Raw genomic sequence first — 21919 nt, forward strand, 5'->3', positions numbered from 1 at the left:
TCACGTAAGGTGGCGTAATTGATTTATCTCTTGCATTTAAAACTCTCCCATCAACTTTCTGATCGGACATTCCATTTCACTTGTAATCTGTAGGAACAAAGTGCAAAGACGACTCAGAAAGAAACGCAAAGTAAAGATGGGAAAGAAGAACAAAGCTCAGAGCTCCGAAGCAAGAGAGAAGACCAAGGAGATGGCGCCCCTATACACAGATACAGCCTGCAACCGAGATGTAGGAATCTCCACTTGGGAAGGCATGTACAGGCTATTAGAAGAGGAGAAGCCGAGAATAATGAAAGTAACTGCCATTGCAGCTACACCACGCTCCTCTGAAGCAACCCTAGAAGACCTAGCATGTTCATTCCTTCACAGAATAGCGGCAAGGCCTAAGATTCTACCATACACAGATATGGTCAAGTGGATTCTGGATGATGCAGAATTAAGCAACAGACAATTCAAAATTCAGGGACATGGGATCGTGGGATCTTTCGCCGCCCAAGCTCTGAAGCTAATGTACCATCTGCCCGAACCGCAAGCGACCTATAATGCAGAATTAATTCCATGAGATTCGACGTCGTGAGATCGATGGTCCAAATAGTTTCAGCAGTTTGACATCCACTTCTTCATATGGCCCCTAGATGTGAGGTATATGCAGTGTGTTCATGTACTTGTTTTGCTATGCATTATGCTACACAGATCCCTGTTTGATCTTTGATGTGGAATCTTGTTTCTTACTTGTTTTCATGATTCCTGCTTGATATGATTCAAAATCCTCTATGTGATGTACTTGTTGTCATGATTCATCATGTTGTGTTTTGAGATCCCTTTGTTATATGTTGATGGAATACTCAGTTGTCGTCTTGTATGTTTTCATTGAGATCCCTTTTATTCCATGTTGGTGGAATGATCATCATGCATGAGTCTGTGTCATACTAATAGGAGTCCTTTTGACTGAGAGTTCTTGTAGTTGAACATCTCTTGGAGCCACTACTGCGTGAGGGAATTTTCCTTGTATGAGGCCAGCTCTCATTGCCATACATACACCAGAGTGTAGCATAAAAACTATCCTTAAGTACAAAAGACTGATAACCTGTAAACTTGAATGTTAAAATACACAGAAGGTATTTAAAAATAATAATTTATTATTATATAAAAAATGTATAAGATGGTTTCAATGTACAATGAGGACCCTGCTTTTATACCTCAGTAGGTGACCTTTCGTGAATGGGCATGTATTTTAGACATGCCTGTTCACTTAATTAATGACTTATTTAACCTAAATAACATTTAATTATTTAATATTAATATTTATTTTATTCAGCTAATTGTTATGAATTATATTCATAACATAGCCTCTCCCTTTGGAAGCTTTGTCCTCAAAGCTTTAATACTGGGGTTTTCTTCACTTAGTCGTTGTTGATGTATACAACTTGGTCATTTGATTCGTCGGGTAGCTTATCAGTACTATTTCCTTAGATTTTTATTTTTTTTCATAAGTCTAATATTTTTTTTTGTAACTCTATATATATATATATAGATATATATATATTTTATAACTCTATAATATTTTATATATATATTTTTTTTTTCTGATTTTTTTTAATAAAATTAATTAATTAATTAGAAACTATATATTAATTATAATATAAAATATAATTACATAATTAAATTCTATATATATAGTTTCGTTGTTGTTGTTGTTAATTTTTTTTTATTGAGGTACAAGGTACAAAGGTTGACCGAGACCATGACTCCTCATTCTTTCGACGTTAATACTTTGGTGTTACATTCCCAACGTGGTGGCAGGTTGCCCCTTGGTGGCCTTGCAAACGTCGTGGTGTTAATACCGTGGCTTCTGGCCCCTGCTCCACGTATGCATGATGACTGGCCATGCCGATTGACGAAGATGCCTGTTGATCGAGAGGTTATGCCTCTTGGGGGCAGAGCGCAAATAAACAAATTTTTGTCGGTAGAAAAACATAATGCGGATGGACAGGAAAAATTGAGACAACGTTTTATCACCGGTAGGAAGACAACGATGCACAACAGACAGGCAGTAGAAGACGACAACTGCAGACAGGTTATGCAAGGAAGCAGAGTTTCCAAGAACGATGGAGTGGTCGCTCACGGGGATGGAGGAGACATAGTTGGTGACAAGAAACGCGTGAAGAAGAGTCTTTGTCACCCGTGACTGCAGATTGTGGTATACATGACCATATCTTCTACATATAAATGCAACAAGCTCTGTAGTGAAATTTCTAAGTCCCCAATGATCTAATAGAAGCTTGTGAGCACCAGTTGAAAGTTCCTTCAAATTTACAAGGACCATGGAGTTTGGCAAAGGTTTGGTAACTTGCTCTGATAAAGGTGTCAAAACGGCCATACTTATGTCTACAAGCCTTTTAATCACCAGCCTCGCTTCGGTGTCCTCAGCCGGGGGAAGTTCCCTCAACAATATTGTGTCCACTGTTGCAAGATCCTTATAGGGCATGCCGACAATAAGCTTTGTTGCCAGTGATTTGTACAAAATCTCTGGTGTCTTCAACTCGTCAAGGGACACTGACATTAGAACAGAAACCATCCTGCAAAAGTGTTCCAATGCCAATTACAGACTTCATGCGTCCATCTTCACCTTCACCAGCTTCAGTAACTCCTAAATGCAATGGGTAATCCCATCCTTGGACATACATCTCCATAACAAGTAAACGGTATGCCTGAACCATGACTACAAGATTGCTCACTTTCATTGAAAACACAAAATTATGAAAATCCAACTTCTGACAAATGTGTGCAAATTCAAATGTTGATTCCACCATACCCCTGGGAGAATCACCATAGTAACTCATAGTACAATCGGAAAGACTTCCATGGTTTGTGCCAATTCACATTTCCCTTCCGTACTTCTTGCATTTCTCCACCAATGGTGTGAAAACCTCTTCAATGTGTTCAAGCTCCTTCTGAGAGTCTTCCTCTGTGTATTCTAGTTTCTGAAATTGGGCATGCCTGTCAGCAAAATTTCTAGGATTAATGCGAATCTTATCAAAATATTCTGCAACACGCAATGCAACTGAAGGAGCAAAATGGATGTTTTCCACAAGTGGAATATCATAGCCCTTCTCTACAAGGGTATTTTCAATGTCATGGCAAGCATCTGCTTCTTTTTTTACCTGAACAATGATTCGAACAAGATCTGCTCCTTTATCGGCTATTGGCATTACCTGTTCTATGGTACCAAGAACATCCTTTGTATCAGTAGTAGTCATTATTTGAACCCTGATAGGATGTTCGCTCCCAAGTGGGACATTTCCAACCATCACTATACTTGTTTTTCTACGTATTGTCTTGTATATGGATTCACAATACTTCTGCCTGGGAATTGCACAACGAGAATGGACTATCTTATCCATGTTGGAAACCATAATTTTGATCTCTTCACACCTTTCCAACAAATCTTCCTTATGTGGCATTGCTTCTTCACAATTTTTCCACAATTCTCCTTGCTCCGATATTGCTTGATTTGTAATCTCTTTTGGAGAGATTTCCATGCATGTACACTGACATGTGCTCACTTTTGGAGATAGCTTGTTTTATTGCTCCAACAAAACATCATTTTCAACTTTCAGGGAAGGAACAAGAGGGGCATTGTTTTCTTCTACAATACTTTTCTTTAGATATGTTGAAACTTCAGCACGTGATTCTTCTAATCACTAAAATTTTTCTTGAATACTAAACTATTTGATGTAATCCGGATGTGAACGTAACGGCACATTGTGAGATGAACAACGTTCAAAGACCTGCATGATTATATCATGTGCCATGGCTCTGATACCATTGTAGCATAAAAACTATGCTGAATTACAAAAGATTGATAGCTTGTAAACTTGAATGTTAAAATACACAAAAGGTATTTAAAAACAATAATTTATTATTATATATAAAATGTATAAGATGGTTTCAATGTACAATGAGGACCTTGCTTTTATACCTCAGCAGGTGACCTTTCGTGAATGGGCATGTCTTTTAGACATGCCTGTTCACTTAATTAATGACTTATTTAACCTAAATAACATTTAATTATTTAATATTAATATTTATTTTATTTAGATAATTGTTATGAATTATATTCATAACACAGAGATGGCAAGGAAAGGTATAACCACTTTCAACATTCGAATGTTCATTTTGATTATGATCAGGTTGTTAATAAAGAATGTAAAACATGGCTTCGAAAGACATGTACCTTTTTTGGATTACATATCCATACATTTTTGAAGTGTTGGAAAAGAATGGTAGCACACAAAAGGATGAGGCGTGAAAGACCCTCTCAACAATAGGTTAAACAGGTATGGAGAAATAAGATGTATCGCAGTCATTGTGACAGAAGTGGCCATCAAAGAGCCACTTGTTGGAGGCTCCATCAAAAGCAGCGCCTTAAAGAGAAAGTGTCGGTGCATAAACCAGGCGAAACAATTGTTCGATAAGAAAAATAGCCACAAGGAGGCGACCCATTCACTTTGATAAGTGAAAATGGTTTCTAGATATGTTAGCATTTCATGGCTGTACTTTTGCAAATCATTTGTTGCATTTTAAAATGTAAAAGTGATGATGTGTTTTCCATCACTTGTTAAGCAACAATGATGTTTGGTCTTGTTTTGTGTTGCATGATAAACTGTGAAAGTGATGTCGTGTTTCCATCACTTGTTAAGAAACAATGATGTTTGGTCTTGTTTTGTGTTGCATGATAAACTGTGAAAGTGATGTCGTGTTTCCATCACATGTCAAGACAATAGTGCTTGGCCTTATGATTGTAAATCATGGGTTGTAGTGATGATGTGTTTTTCATCACTTGTTGAAGCAACAATGATATGTTGGCCTTGTTTTCGTAGCTAGGGTATTGTGTCCATGTTGTTGTAAACTTGACCACCGAGTATGTGTTATAAACTCCTGACAAGTGTGGGATGCTTGGGTCATTATTTGGTAATGAAATTCAAGCATGTAATTTCTAGAGGTTGAAAGGGTCGGCTCATCGCTTAAGGCTCTGAAGAACAAAGGTGAAGGAGATGGAAGCAATACCTTTAAGGATGCTTATGATGCAGACAAGGTACATAGAATTTGCAGATTATTTTTCATGCTTTTGGAGGACCAAAAGCTCCTCAGTGGGGAGGATTGATCCAAGTGGCTACAGAGATACACATAGGACAAGAGGGCTAATGGAAGTTCGAAAATCAAAATGATCAGAATGGTTTTGAACTAGGACCAAAGCGTAGATCTCATCGTCCTGATCGCGGTGCTGCAAATGGTTCGCCAATCCAAGCCCATATGAGGAGAATGAGCTAATCAAAGTTCTGGTAAAAGTTGGGTTGTGGGCCATGTTTAAGTGTCCTACAATTTGACCAACCCCAAGGCATGAAACCTAGCTTCTGAAAGCAGTCGAAATTGTGGCCTCATTAATTTTCCCAATATCCCTTATTTTCTAAAGGTTGGAAAATCTCCCCTATTCCTATATATATATATATATATATATATATATATATATATATATATATATATATATATATATATATATATACATTACATTATGGTGGCGGTCTACCACCCCCGCCACCCCCAAAATTCCATAACAAAAATAAATTATTTACAGGCCGACGGGCCATGACCCCCACCGACCTAACTGCAACACAAAACAAATATATAAAGGTTGGGTGGGCGGACATGACCCTGTAGGAATTTACAGGGTAAGTTCCACAGAAAGAATACCAAAAGGACACCGCTCACAACCAGATCTCAAATCAATACACCAGTATTTTTGACGTGGTTAAAACCCTCAGAGTGCAAGGAGGGAAACAGTCCACGGCCTGTCCCAACGTGGGTACTACAGGCAATTTATTAATCAAAGAATGAAAATTTACATAAGCTTCTCTCATGCACGGATTACCCGAACAATGACCCTCCATGCGCTTTAAATAGAACTCATGGACCAATCGGGTGTCAAGCCACGGATCAAGTGTCGGTAATACCGAGGTGAGAGTGAACCGTCGGATCACTACATATCGTGACCGTCGGATTGTAAGTTACAAAATGTACAACGGTAAAGAAACACACTTTACCTAACTCTAACCTAACTCTATGCTAGACCAAGTTGAACTTAACTATATCCTATGTGTCGGAATATCCTAACATCCCCCCTTAAGAACAACTTGGGATAGGATTGAAGGATTTACAAATATGACACAATAGGAGAAGGAAGGAGGCACTAGAGCCTATCCCCCCTTAGTGACAACTTCCTGAACTCCAAGCATATATCGAAGTTTAGTGAACTTCGCCTCGGTGAGAGCCTTTGTGAAGATGTCTGCAACCTGATCATCTGTTGGACAATATTGCACTTCAAGAACATGGTCATGAATGAGCTTTCTGATGAAGTGCATGTGTAGTTCATGTGTGTGCTGCGCTGATGCTGGACTGGATCTTTGCATAGCTGAATGGCACTTTGATTATCACACCAAAGTGTGGTTGGATGCTGCTGCTCAAAGCCAAACTCTGATAGGATCTGACGAAGCCACAAGGCTTCCTTACTAGCTTCCACGGCACCACGATACTCTGCTTCTGCTGACGAAAGAGAAATGGCAGCCTGTTTCTTACAAGCCCATGTAATAGGTCCTAAACCAAGAGTGAAGACATAACCGACAGTAGACTTCCGATCATCAAGGTCACCAGCCCAATCAGAATTAGTGAAACCAACTAACAGAGGAGCTGCTTTGGCACTGTAATGAATCCCAAACTATACTGTACCTCGAACATAACGAAGTATTCTTTTAGCTGCTTTCCAATGACTTTCACGGGGGTTTTGCATAAAACGAGCAACAAGGCCAACAGCAAAGGAAAGATCAGGACGAGTATGGGTTAAATACAAGAGTTTTCCGACAAGTTGACGGTATAAGGTAGCATCAACTTCAGGAGAAGTACAAGAGACTGAAAGTTGACTCCAGACTGAAAGGGAGAAGGGCCTGGCTTACAGTCTTCCATGTGAAAATGACGAAGAATATCACAAGCATACTTGGACTGGGAAAGGAAAATACCCTCTTGGGATTGCAAGACTTGAAGACCGAGAAAATAGTGTAAGTGTCCTAAGTCTGTCATTTCAAATTTCTTTTTAAGGCTGGACTTCACATGGTTTATAAGGTTGGGATCACTACCAGTAAGAATAAGATCATCAACATAAAGAACAAGGATGATAAGAGAGTTGCCCACTTTCTTGGTGTAGACAGTATTGTCAGAATGACACCTAGAAAAGCCAGATTCTAAAAGAAAGCTATCCATTTTGGCATACCAAGCCCGAGGAGCTTGCTTGAGGCCATAAAGGGATTTCTTAAGTCGACAAACGAGGATGGAGTCTGTTTGTATGAAGCCAATGGGTTGTTCCATATAGATTTCTTCCTGCAAGTCCCCATGCAAGAAGGCAGATTTAACATCCATTTGATGGACTTCCCATTTTAAAGAGGCAGCAAGGGAAAGAACAAGGCGGATAGAGTTCATTTTGGCAACTGGAGAGAAGGTTTCAGTGTAGTCAATGCCTTCAACCTGTGAAAAGCCCTTAGCAACTAGACGAGCTTTATGTTTATCAACTTTCCCATCTGGTCCATACTTGGTTCTGTAAACCCATTTGCATCTAACAAGTTTGCGTCCCTTTGGTAGAGGAACAAGATCCCATGTATCATTTGTCATCAATGAATGATATTCTTCATTCATAGCTGCTTCCCAATGTGGATGGCCTGAAGCTTCTGCAAAAGTGTCAGGATCATGATTTACTGGAGCTTGAGCCAGTAAAGAAGAGGCTCTTTCAAACTGAGAACGTGTACGTCGCTGATCTGTAGGATCACCGGCAAGATCACCTGCTGCATCCCGAGTAGCACGGACCCATCTTGGAAGTTGAGGATCCTGAGAAGGTGGGGGAGGATTATCATCCTCGCTTTCATCATCAGAAGAAGAAATGTTTTCAAAGATAGAAGAGATAGGAAGAGGTGGCACATCCGCCGGACTAGGCTCGCAGGCCGATTTATTTTCATCAAATTTTACATTTCTTCTAATGATAACATTTTTGGACTTAAATGGAATAAGTCTATAACCTTTTACATCTTCAGAATATCCAACAAAAGTACATTTCTCACTCTTAGGTTCTAAAGCTTTATGCTTTTCATCTGGAATATGGGCCCATGCTTCACTTCCAAACACACGAAAGTGACTTACATCTGGTTTAATGGAACTCCAAGCTTCTTCTGGAGTGATATTCTCTAGAACCTTAGTAGGAGTGCGATTGATTATATAATTTGCACAATTAATTGCTTCGGCCCAAAAACTAAGACTGAGTCCCTTAGATTGCAGCATACAATTAGCCATTTCCTTTAAGGTGCGATTTTTCCTTTCAGCTACACCATTTTGTTGTGGAGTGTATGGAACAGTATGTTGCATTTGAATTCCATTTTCGGTGCAAAAGTTGATGAATGCGTTTTTAACATATTCTCCACCATTATCAGTTCTTAGCTTAAGAATTTGATGTCCAGATTGTTTTTCAACAAATGCTTTGAAGGCCAAAAAAGTGGTAAATACTTCGCTCTTGAGTTTTAAGAAGTATACCCAAGTGCGTCTGGAGAAATCATCAATGAAAGTTAAGAAGTACTTGCAGCCAGAGAATGAAGCAACAGGAAGAGGACCACATAAATCACTGTGCACAAGCTGTAAAGGGGCTGAGGCGTGCCAAGAGGCACGTTTGTCAAAACTGTCCCGATGATGTTTTCCGAGTACACATCCGGAACAAACACCATCTTTGCAAGATACCATAGGAAGACCTGTCACCATATTTTCTTTACATAGATGCTGAAGGGAGCGATAGTTTAAGTGACCAAACCGCTCATGCCAAAGTTTGCTCACTTCATCATTATGAGCAACAAATACTGAGGGAAGATGGGATGACCCAAAGTTGTGAAACTTATACAACCTTTTGGAATCATCAGCAAGACCAGTAGCTAGAATCTGTTTAGGATCTTTTAGATCCTTGATTACAACATCATGAGGTGAAAATTCAACAATTTTACCTTCACCTGAATGAGTTATCTGATAGACAGATAGAAGGTTGCAGGATAAGTTTGGAACACATAATACATCATTGAACTGACCATTGTCTAGATGAACAGTTCCAGTCCCTACAACATTAAGAGATCTATCATCACCAATATATATATTTTTGGTGTTACAATCATTTAAAGAAGAAAACATGGCTTGGTTTTTGGCCATGTGACAAGAGGCTCCAGAATCAATGAGCCACTCATGAGAATGAGAAGAAGAAGAAGATACATTTAATGCATAACCAGACTGAGATGATTAACGATGACATGCAGAAAGTGCCGTTCCGGAAGTTGAAGTTGAAGTAGGCTCCAGATGGATGTTATGTTTCTTCATTGCGGCTTCCAAGGCTTCCATCTTCTTAAAGCATTTAGATTCTAAGTGGCCATCTCGATTACAAAAGTTACAATGTCTATCAGTCTTCTTCCATTTGTTTTTATTGGTCTTATCATTTTGCTGAAATGATATTTCATTTTGAGGCTGAGATGGTTTAGGACCATTCTTTTGAGGATATGACTTCTTAGGATTCTTTGAATTTGGTGCTGCTGGGCGGCTAACGCTTTCGTGGAAGAGTTTCCAAGATTAAGAAGACCAAGGTGTAAGAGTTTTTCTTGTTCTCTTATTAAGGAATCACAAAAGGAGTCAAAGGAAGGGGCCTTTTAGTCTTGTCCTTGACAAATGAAAGCTTCCCTTGTAGAATGGAAAGTGGAAACAAATACAGAGTAGGCTGGTCCTAACTTAGTAAGGATGGAATAAATAACGTTACCATCATCTTTCTTAACTTTAACACCTTCCAAGAGATATCTAAGGGTCTTGAATTTGGACAAGAAATCTTCAATGCAAGAAAAATTATTAGGATCCAAAGTAAGCAACTCATTTTCAAGTTGATGGGATTTAATTTCATTTTTAATCCCAAAAACTTTAGCGAGTTTTTCTAATGCTTCATGAGGAGTCTCAAGTCCTGCAATGTGGAATCTAAGATCAGGAGAAATAGACATCCCTATCAAACCACGTGCTTGATCTTGTCTATTTTCCCATTTTGCCGCCTTGTCTTCATCTGTTGGTTTCTTCTCTTGGTTTGTGGCTATTCTGAAGAGACCTTTACTTCTAAGTAAATCTTCCATGTATTCTACCCATTGGAAGTAGTTAGTGCTGTCAAGAATGACTTGGCATGGACTTTCCATTTTTCTAAAAAAAATGAAGCTGAAGATGATGAAATTAAGTGTACCAACGGATACATCTCGAAAAAATAGGCGGTTTTAAAAAAAACGGCTCTGAAAAAGGCCTCCGGATGAAGAAGTTATGGCTTTTTGAAAAAAAACTTGTTGACGTTGCCGGCAAAGTGCGCGAATGTGCGGGAATGAAAAAATCCGCCCCCACAAAATGGAGACTTGAACCCAAGACCTCTACTCTCTAAAAATAGCTTTGAACCAATTGATCTATAAAAAAAATTTGAGAGAGAGAGAGAGAGAGGGGGGGGGGGGGGGGGGCTCGGTTTGCGTGCTTGCCTTGAGAAAGCTCTTTTTCCCTACAAAACACAAAACACAAAACCCAACACGAATATGCAAAGAAAAACGAACCTTGCGGCTCGAAGTTAGCTTTAGCCAAAAAACTAGAAATTTAAAAAAAAAAATCTCAAGGTTAGCTTTAGTCGAAAAACTAAATATTTTTCTCAATGTTTCTGATTTTCCGAGATCACACTAAGGTGCAGGGAAAAGAGCATACACATGAGAAAAATCCTTCCTTTCTGTTTCTGATTTGCCCAGATCGCACAGAGTCGCAGGGCAAAGAGCATACGCAGAAATGAAAGGTATAGATCCGGTTAAAAAAAAAGCTAAATAAACTGAGACCGAAATAAGCAGAGAGAAATTAACAGTAAACTGCAAAAAAAACACTGTATACCTCCCGATCTGAAAAATGACGCAGCTAGGGCTACCGGAAACCTTTTCGCATGAAACGAAAGGGGTTCCTCACTGGAACAGATGCTCCGAACGCAACAGAGCAGTCCTCTCGGCCCGAAAGCAGTCAGAAACAACAGATCTAGGAAACAACAGCTGCATGCAGTTCTACCGGCTTCAGATTTGGATCACCAACGGACGCGGCCCTCAAATAGCTCCGATACCATGTAGGAATTTACAGGGTAAGTTCCACAGAAAGAATACCAAAAGGACACCGCTCACAACTAGATCTCAAATCAATACACCAGTATTTTTGACGTGGTTAAAACCCTCAGAGTGCAAGGAGGGAAACAGTCCACGGCCTGTCCCAACGTGGGTACTACAGGCAATTTATTAATCAAAGAATGAAAATTTACATAAGCTTCTCTCATGCACGGATTACCCGAACAATGACCCTCCATGCGCTTTAAATAGAACTCATGGACCAATCGGGTGTCAAGCCATGGATCAAGTGTCGGTAATACCGAGGTGAGAGTGAACCGTCAGATCACTACATATCGTGACCGTCAGATTGTAAGTTACAAAATGTACAACGGTAAAGAAACACACTTTACCTAACTCTAACCTAACTCTATGCTAGACCAAGTTGAACTTAACTATATCCTATGTGTCGGAATATCCTAACAGACCCCACCACACCCTTCTCCTATGTTTAATACCATAACAAAAACATAAATGGGGTGGACACGGGCCACCTCCGGTGGGCAAGGGTCGCCTCCGGTGGGCACGGGTCACCTCTGGTGGACCCGACCCACACCCCCACCAATAAAATGGCACAAAAATATTAGTACAAGAGCCGGTGGGGGTCAAACCCGACCGGCCCACGTGGACAACCCCCAAGTGGGCGACCCCATTAATACATGTAACACCAAAACCGTGTGATGTACCACCCATAAAATACATTGCAACAACTCCAAAGCCCATGGTCAACAACATATATGGATACGGAGGTATGGGGTGAGCCACCCAATGCGGACCCAACCCCCCATTAAAATTCATTTCATTTTAAAACCAAACAATGATGTGGTAAAAAAAGGGAGGGGCGGGTTTGACCACCTGTCCCCTCCTCAACCATTTGCCTATTTTTACCACTCCACCAAAATGATTTCGTTGATAAATCCGCCAGAAAATTATACAAACATTCATTTCACTAGTGCGCCCGGGGAGATGGAGGAACCAGGAGCGAGCATGGAAAACGATGTAGAATATTTTTTTATTAATTTTTAATGCAGGTGGAACCATGACTGAGCAAAATTTCCAAGAGGGTGAAATTTTCGCAGTGTCCAAATTAGACAAACTTTATGTCGATCTTACACCTCTCGGCAACACGAACCCGATGGCGCAGTCAATTTCTTGATCTGAGCAACCAATTTGCAGAGGACCCAGAGGATGGAATATTTGAGGAATCTAGGGGGCATCTAAAAGATTCCTTGAGCCCTAGATTCTCACTTTCTTAGAATTCAGAAATTTGATAGTCAATTTTGCACTATTCGACACCACAAATCTGATGGTGCATTCAAATCTTCCATTTTCTGATTCTATTCTTAAACCACTTTTCTAAGTGGAGTGCAGGTGTCATCATTCAATGTGTGAGCAATCATTCCATGAGATTCGACGCTATGAGATCGATGGTTTGAATAGTTTGAGCAGTTTGAATTCCTGCTTCTTCAGATGGCCCCTGGATGTGAGGTATATGCAGTGCATTCATGTACTTCTTTTGCTATGCATTGCGTTGCACAGATCCTTGTTTGATGTTTGATGTGGGATCTTGTTTCTTACTTGTTTTCACGATTCCTGCTTGATGTGATGTGGAATCCTCTATGTGATGTACTTGTTGTCATAATTCGCCATGGTGTGTTTTGAGATCCCTTCGTTGTATGTTGATGGGATTCTCATGTTTTCATCTTGTATGTTTTCATTGAGATCCCTTTATGCCATGTTGGCGGGATGATCATCATGCATGAGTTTGTGTCATACTGATAGGAATCCTTTTGACTGAGAGTTCCTGTAATGGAACATCTCTTGGAGCCACTCCTACGTGAGAGCATTTTCCTTGTATGATAGCAACATCACCTCTTATGTACATCATCACTATTGAAAACACTTAATGCAATGGCCTACACCATCTTGACACGGGGCCCAGAGACGTAGTCCCTCCTAGACGAAATCCAATATCAACGAATTATGTTTTTATGTTGTTGATGATTGACATGTTCCTCTTCTTTACAACATGCACATGTATTCATTTATGTTATTTTAAAAATACAATTTAACACATCATGAAAGTAAAATGTATTGGAAGGGTCCTTTGTCACACCTGAACCTAGACCATTAGAGAAACTCATCCTACTTCCTCTTCTCATGTTCTAGTTGAATAGCTCATTTTTTTAAAGGATCAACTTTCCATTTATTGTTTCTCTCACAAACAAGTCCGCGATATCTCGGAGTGACTCCTTCACCTGATCAGTCATGCAAGGAGGATCGATCTCGAATATAATCTAAAAGATAATTGCAAAGAAGTGCTCAGCCAATTTGTCATATGCACCTCTGAAGCTTGATTCTAATAACACTATCTAGTGGAAGTAAACCAGGAAATTCTCCTCATGGGTCAAGTTCCAGTTCATTCCCAGGAACACATACTTTGCACAAATTCCAGTTAAGAGAAATGAAAACATGTAGAATTTTGATTCCTAGTTCGCCTTCAAAGATGTTTTTTCTTGCCCCACATGACGTCACAACTCATATGACAATATATATTCCCATTTGAAAACTCTTCCATGGAATACCACCATGTTGAGCATATATATCTAATTCTCCTCACCTCAGTGTTCTTGCACCCATGCAACTGACAACACATAACTTTCAGGTATTTATATACATCTCTAAGAATCTTGGTCAGATAGGACGCGAATGGGCGATGTTGAAAATTGGAAGGCTCTCGAAATCATGATTTGATAATGTCACTTGTGTCGAGGTCAACAAAAATAATGTGAGCTTTGTGAGACACCCAATGTAAGGTGTACATGGGAGACTTCCATGACTAGTAGGGAAAATGAGCCACCAGTTAGAAAAGTAATAGTTTTATCCTAAAGGGGGACCAGGGAAGAAAGAGAAAGGCTTGTTGAATACTTGTAGATTAGTCCACATAATAAACAACAATCATTAAAACATAACAAAATTTATTCAATAATAACCATATATAAGCAACAAATTAGTTCATTAACTTAGTGTTTGATTAAAATGACATATACCATAAAAATAACAAGAATTGCCCTACTATATCTATGATACGTTTATGAAGAAGTGTCATCTCATTGATATTTTGATTAAGAGTACAAGATCCCAATTACACTGTTACATAGATGAAATTTTGTATCCAATAGTGGAACATGAAGCCACAACTTTCTTCTCTAAAGAATGATCTATCTCCTAAGTATTACAAGAGATTCCAAGACAAGACCTCTAGAATCCAATCCATCTGCTTGAGTTATGAGGAGCTATTTGTAACAAGTAACAATGACCTTTGAGCTTACTCACAACCCTTTGAATTCTATGGCTATTTATATTATATACATGACTCATTACATTCCAATGTGTGGTTATTCACATTCCACATGTGTCATTTGGACTTCATTACGTATCATTTATTACATAAGACAAATTACAAATGAGATGACGATTATATAAGAAAATTTTGATAACGGGACAAAGGCTCATCAATTTGATAAGTCATTTGCTTCATCATGGAGCTCAGTTGTAATGTAAGTGTCCCAAGCTCTGAACTTTGTGGATATGGATTTGAAGGAGTAGGTGGTAGACCGTAAAAACAAAAAGCAAGATGGAACCTTTGTAGACTCCAAGAGAGAAATTAGTAAGGGATGAGACAATTTGATTATCAGCCATTGATGAGATATTGGATTGAGGTGAAGTCTGAGATTTGGGATCATAGTACATCAGTTGATCAATAGTGACAATCTTTCCATTATGAGGGAAGCACACCTTACGGTGAATGCAGATGCGAAAACTAACATAGCATAGGTATAGCTACGCCAAAAAATGATTTTTTAATGTAATGGGGCATCAATGACCTCATGGTCAATAGAGACAATCTTTCTGAAAACAATGATATGATATTTTTAATAAGCCAAGGGGTTGTGAGGGATGATTGTCCCAAGCACAGAGAGTGATGGTGAATGGGGACAGGTCTGGGGAACCAATCCGCTTCCAAACAACAGCAACTATCACAGAGGTGGAAGCGCCCTCATCTATAATACACCGTTGGACAATGACATTTCTTATGGAGACTAGGATTTGGAGTGCAACGGATGAAGGTAGAGGAGTGTTGGGAATGGGTGCCCTAGGGTCAATTTTGGGGTTAAAAGCCCAAGTTTTGGGGCTAAAGGCCCAAGTTTTGGGGCTAAAGGCCCAAGTTTTGGGGCTAAAGGCCCAAGTTTTGTATAAAGAATGTAAATTCTCCACATTTTGTGGTTGCGGAATGCGAAGATGTAAAGAGTCATCAAGGGTTTCCACCCTTAGTTTATGTAACTTGTGTCGGATTTATGAGATCCACCCTTGGTCCGCGGACCATGGGAATGTATAAAAGGGAAGTCTTAGAAGAGTCTAAGGCAGTTTTGGTAGTTCAGTTCAGATATGTTTTGAAGAGTCATTGATGTAATGGTTCTGTGAGGGCTAAGAGAAAAGCGTCTTAGCGTAGGAGAGAGGCTCTGCAGCTGAGTGCGCAGAGGTCTAGGGTATAAATCCATAGCTGAGTGCGTGTACCCCTGCGGCTATGTGCGTAGGGTAGTTAGAGTCTGTAAGAGATATCTGAACAACAATAAAGAGAATTATTCTGGAATTACCTGTGTATGAGCTATTTTACTTCTGTTATGACTGCATTCAATTATGTTATGTTAAATACTAGGTTTATGATTTAATGTTGTATTGATGCATGAATCTATGTGTTTTACTTTATTATATGAACGCAAGTAAGAATATCTATTTACCCGAAGATAATCTTAATTCATGTCTTGCCTTGAGAAAGCTCTTTTTCCCTACAAAACACAAAACACAAAACCCAACACGAATATGCAAAGAAAAACGAACCTTGCGGCTCGAAGTTAGCTTTAGCCAAAAAACTAGAAATTTAAAAAAAAAAATCTCAAGGTTAGCTTTAGCCGAAAAACTAAATATTTTTCTCAATGTTTCTGATTTTTCGAGATCACACTAAGGTGCAAGGAAAAGAGCATACGCATGAGAAAAATCCTTCCTTTCTGTTTCTGATTTGCCCAGATCGCACAGAGTCGCAGGGCAAAGAGCATACGCAGAAATGAAAGGTATAGATCCGGTTAAAAAAAAATCTAAATAAACTGAGACCGAAATAAGCAGAGAGAAATTAACAGTAAACTGCAAAAAAAACACTGTATACCTCCCGATCTGAAAAATGACGCAGCTAGGGCTACCGGAAACCTTTTCGCATGAAACGAAAGGGGTTCCTCACTGGAACAGATGCTCCGAACGCAACAGAGCAGTCCTCTCGGCCCGAGAGCAGTCAGAAACAACAGATCTAGGAAACAACAGCCGCATGCAGTTCTACCGGCTTCAGATTTGAATCACCAACGGACGCGGCCCTCAAATAGCTCCGATACCATGTAGGAATTTACAGGGTAAGTTCCACAGAAAGAATACCAAAAGGACACCGCTCACAACCAGATCTCAAATCAATACACCAGTATTTTTGACGTGGTTAAAACCCTTAGAGTGCAAGGAGGGAAACAGTCCACGGCCTGTCCCAACATGGGTACTACAGGCAATTTATTAATCAAAGAATGAAAATTTACATAAGCTTCTCTCATGCACGGATTACCCGAACAATGACCCTCCATGCGCTTTAAATAGAACTCATGGACCAATCGGGTGTCAAGCCACGGATCAAGTGTCGGTAATACCGAGGTGAGAGTGAACCGTCGGATCACTACATATCGTGACCGTCGGATTGTAAGTTACAAAATGTACAACGGTAAAGAAACACACTTTACCTAACTCTAACCTAACTCTATGCTAGACCAAGTTGAACTTAACTATATCCTATGTGTCGGAATATCCTAACAGACCCCACCACACCCTTCTCCTATGTTTAATACCATAACAAAAACATAAATGGGGTGGACACGGGCCACCTCCGGTGGGCAAGGGTCGCCTCCGGTGGGCACGGGTCACCTCTGGTGGACCCGACCCACACCCCCACCAATAAAATGGCACAAAAATATTAGTACAAGAGCCGGCGGGGGTCAAACTCGACCGGCCCACGTGGACAACCCCCAAGTGGGCGACCCCATTAATACATGTAACACCAAAACCGTGTGATGTACCACCCATAAAATACATTGCAACAACTCCAAAGCCCATCGTCAACAACATATATGGATACGGAGGTATGGGGTGAGCCACCCAATGCAAACCCAACCCCCCATTAAAATTCATTTCGTTTTAAAACCAAACAATGATGTGGTAAAAAAAGGGAGGGGCGGGGTTTGACCACCTGTCCCCTCCTCAACCATTTGCCTATTTTTACCACTCCACCAAAATGATTTCGTTGATAAATCCGCCAGAAAATTATACAAACATTCATTTCACTAGTGCGCCCGGGGAGATGGAGGAACCAGGAGCGAGCATGGAAAACGATGCAGAATATTTTTTTATTAATTTTTAATGCAGGTGGAACCATGACTGAGCAAAATTTCCAAGAGGGTGAAATTTTCGCAGTGTCCAAATTAGACAAACTTTATGTCAATCTTACACCTCTCGGCAACACGAACCCGATGGTACAGTCAATTTCTTGTTCTGAGCAACCAATTTGCAGAGGACCCAGAGGATGGAATATTTGAGGAATCTAGGGGGCATCTAAAAGATTCCTTGAGCCCTAGATTCTCACTTTCTTAGAATTCAGAAATTTGATAGTCAATTTTGCACTATTCGACACCACAAATCTGATGGTGCATTCAAATCTTCCATTTTCTGATTCTATTCTTAAACCACTTTTCTAAGTGGAGTGCAGGTGTCATCATTCAATGTGCGAGCAATCATTCCATGAGATTCGACGCTATGAGATCGATGGTTCGAATAGTTTGAGCAGTTTGAATTCCTGCTTCTTCAGATGGCCCCTGGATGTGAGGTATATGCAGTGCATTCATGTACTTCTTTTGCTATGCATTGCGTTGCACAGATCCTTGTTTGATGTTTGATGTGGGATCTTGTTTCTTACTTGTTTTCACGATTCCTGCTTGATGTGATGTGGAATCCTCTATGTGATGTACTTGTTGTCATAATTCGCCATGGTGTGTTTTGAGATCCCTTCGTTGTATGTTGATGGGATTCTCATGTTTTCATCTTGTATGTTTTCATTGAGATCCCTTTATGCCATGTTGGCAGGATGATCATCATGCATGAGTTTGTGTCATACTGATAGGAATCCTTTTGACTGAGAGTTCCTGTAATGGAACATCTCTTGGAGCCACTCCTACGTGAGAGCATTTTCCTTGTATGATAGCAACATCACCTCTTATGTACATCATCACTATTGAAAACACTTAATGCAATGGCCTACACCATCTTGACACGGGGCCCAGAGACGTAGTCCCTCCTAGACGAAATCCAATATCAACGAATTATGTTTTTATGTTGTTGATGATTGACATGTTCCTCTTCTTTACAACATGCACATGTATTCATTTATGTTATTTTAAAAATACAATTTAACACATCATGAAAGTAAAATGTATTGGAAGGGTCCTTTGTCACACCTGAACCTAGACCATTAGAGAAACTCATCCTACTTCCTCTTCTCATGTTCTAGTTGAATAGCTCATTTTTTTAAAGGATCAACTTTCCATTTATTGTTTCTCTCACAAACAAGTCCGCGATATCTCGGAGTGACTCCTTCACCTGATCAGTCATGCAAGGAGGATCGATCTCGAATATAATCTAAAAGATAATTGCAAAGAAGTGCTCAGCCAATTTGTCATATGCACCTCTGAAGCTTGATTCTAATAACACTATCTAGTGGAAGTAAACCAGGAAATTCTCCTCATGGGTCAAGTTCCAGTTCATTCCCAGGAACACATACTTTGCACAAATTCCAGTTAAGAGAAATGAAAACATGTAGAATTTTGATTCCTAGTTCGCCTTCAAAGATGTTTTTTCTTGCCCCACATGATGTCACAACTCATATGACAATATATATTCCCATTTGAAAACTCTTCCATGGAATACCACCATGTTGAGCATATATATCTAATTCTCCTCACCTCAGCGTTCTTGCACCCATGCAACTGACAACACATAACTTTCAGGTATTTATATACATCTCTAAGAATCTTGGTCAGATAGGACGCGAATGGGCGATGTTGAAAATTGGAAGGCTCTCGAAATCATGATTTGATAATGTCACTTGTGTCGAGGTCAACAAAAATAATGTGAGCTTTGTGAGACACCCAATGTAAGGTGTACATGGGAGACTTCCATGACTAGTAGGGAAAATGAGCCACCAGTTAGAAAAGTAATAGTTTTATCCTAAAGGGGGACCAGGGAAGAAAGAGAAAGGCTTGTTGAATACTTGTAGATTAGTCCACATAATAAACAACAATCATTAAAACATAACAAAATTTATTCAATAATAACCATATATAAGCAACAAATTAGTTCATTAACTTAGTGTTTGATTAAAATGACATATACCATAAAAATAACAAGAATTGCCCTACTATATCTATGATACGTTTATGAAGAAGTGTCATCTCATTGATATTTTGATTAAGAGTACAAGATCCCAATTACACTGTTACATAGATGAAATTTTGTATCCAATAGTGGAACATGAAGCCACAACTTTCTTCTCTAAAGAATGATCTATCTCCTAAGTATTACAAGAGATTCCAAGACAAGACCTCTAGAATCCAATCCATCTGCTTGAGTTATGAGGAGCTATTTGTAACAAGTAACAATGACCTTTGAGCTTACTCACAACCCTTTGAATTCTATGGCTATTTATATTATATACATGACTCATTACATTCCAATGTGTGGTTATTCACATTCCACATGTGTCATTTGGACTTCATTACGTATCATTTATTACATAAGACAAATTACAAATGAGATGATGATTATATAAGAAAATTTTGATAACGGGACAAAGGCTCATCAATTTGATAAGTCATTTGCTTCATCATGGAGCTCAGTTGTAATGTAAGTGTCCCAAGCTCTGAACTTTGTGGATATGGATTTGAAGGAGTAGGTGGTAGACCGTAAAAACAAAAAGCAAGATGGAACCTTTGTAGACTCCAAGAGAGAAATTAGTAAGGGATGAGACAATTTGATTATCAACCATTGATGAGATATTGGATTGAGGTGAAGTCTGAGATTTGGGATCATAGTACATCAGTTGATCAATAGTGACAATCTTTCCATTATGAGGGAAGCACACCTTACGGTGAATGCAGATGCGAAAACTAACATAGCATAGGTATAGCTACGACAAAAAATGATTTTTTAATGTAATGGGGCATCAATGACCTCATGGTCAATAGAGACAATCTTTCTGAAAACAATGATATGATATTTTTAATAAGCCAAGGGGTTGTGAGGGATGATTGTCCCAAGCACAGAGAGTGATGGTGAATGGGGACAGGTCTGGGGAACCAATCCGCTTCCAAACAACAGCAACTATCACAGAGGTGGAAGCGCCCTCATCTATAATACACCGTTGGACAATGGAATTTCTTATGGAGACTAGGATTTGGAGTGCAATGGATGAAGGTAGAGGAGTGTTGGGAATGGGTCCCCTAGGGTCAATTTTGGGGTTAAAAGCCCAAGTTTTGGGGCTAAAGGCCCAAGTTTTGGGGCTAAAGGCCCAAGTTTTGTATAAAGAATGTAAATTCTCCACATTTTGTGGTTGCGGAATGCGAAGATGTAAAGAGTCATCAAGGGTTTCCACCCTTAGTTTATGTAACTTGTGTCGGATTTATGAGATCCACCCTTGGTCCGCGGACCATGGGAATGTATAAAAGGGAAGTCTTAGAAGAGTCTAAGGCAGTTTTGGTAGTTCAGTTCAGATATGTTTTGAAGAGTCATTGATGTAATGGTTCTGTGAGGGCTAAGAGAAAAGCGTCTTAGCGTAGGAGAGAGGCTCTGCAGCTGAGTGCGCAGAGGTCTAGGGTATAAATCCATAGCTGAGTGCGTGTACCCCTGCGGCTATGTGCGTAGGGTAGTTAGAGTCTGTAAGAGATATCTGAACAACAATAAAGAGAATTATTCTGGAATTACCTGTGTATGAGCTATTTTACTTCTGTTATGACTGCATTCAATTATGTTATGTTAAATACTAGGTTTATGATTTAATGTTGTATTGATGCATGAATCTATGTGTTTTACTTTATTATATGAACGCAAGTAAGAATATCTATTTACCCGAAGATAATCTTAATTCATGTCTTGCCTTGAGAAAGCTCTTTTTCCCTACAAAACACAAAACACAAAACCCAACACGAATATGCAAAGAAAAACGAACCTTGCGGCTCGAAGTTAGCTTTAGCCAAAAAACTAGAAATTAAAAAAAAAAAATCTCAAGGTTAGCTTTAGCCGAAAAACTAAATATTTTTCTCAATGTTTCTGATTTTTCGAGATCACACTAAGGTGCAGGGAAAAGAGCATACGCATGAGAAAAATCCTTCCTTTCTGTTTCTGATTTGCCCAGATCGCACAGAGTCGCAGGGCAAAGAGCATACGCAGAAATGAAAGGTATAGATCCGGTTAAAAAAAAATCTAAATAAACTGAGACCGAAATAAGCAGA

At 39.5% G+C, this 21919-nt stretch overlaps 1 pseudogene; it reads right to left on the reverse strand.

Moving 5' to 3' along the window:
* Positions 1–2546: 2546 nt before the first annotated feature.
* On the reverse strand, positions 2547–3342 carry LOC149168319 (4-hydroxy-3-methylbut-2-en-1-yl diphosphate synthase (ferredoxin), chloroplastic pseudogene; annotated as a pseudogene).
* Positions 3343–21919: the final 18577 nt, after the last annotated feature.

Source organism: Pinus tabuliformis, chromosome 4_2 (assembly GCF_031772625.1).
Source record: "Pinus tabuliformis cultivar Carrire ecotype Pingquan chromosome 4_2, CPIR1, whole genome shotgun sequence".
Taxonomy (NCBI): Eukaryota; Viridiplantae; Streptophyta; class Pinopsida; order Pinales; family Pinaceae; genus Pinus; species Pinus tabuliformis.